Source organism: Mus pahari, chromosome 3 (genome assembly GCF_900095145.1).
Source record: "Mus pahari chromosome 3, PAHARI_EIJ_v1.1, whole genome shotgun sequence".
In the NCBI taxonomy this organism is placed as follows: Eukaryota; Metazoa; Chordata; class Mammalia; order Rodentia; family Muridae; genus Mus; species Mus pahari.
The window spans coordinates 149,045,732-149,046,154 of record NC_034592.1 but is presented as its reverse complement, the minus strand read 5'-3'; positions in this window follow the sequence as shown (position 1 = coordinate 149,046,154).

Below are 423 nucleotides of genomic sequence, written 5' to 3'. Positions count from 1 at the left end.
AAACCCTGTCTCGAAAAACCAAAAAAAAAAAAAAAAAAAAAGAATTCGTGTAAACAAAATGCTGTAACTGCCTCGCCCACTCCTTCCTTATCTGCACTGCAGGCCCCTGTTGATCTGGTGTGTGTGTGTGTGTGTGTGTGTGTGTGTGTGTGTGTTTGCACACGTGTGTGTTTGCACGAGTGTGTCCACAGATGTTGCCTGAGGTCGCTGTCCAGTATTATTCTTGATCCCGTTACCATATGTACTGAGGCAGGCTCTCTGGCTGGGTCCAGAGTTCACTAATCAGGATCTAGCCAGTATACCCAGTGCTGGAATTACAGGAGGACCACCCCATTGATCTGGCATTTATTTACCTGGGTGCTGAGGATCCAGACTCTGTTCCCCACACTTTCCCCTGCTGAGCCAGCTCCCCACCAGAGTTCA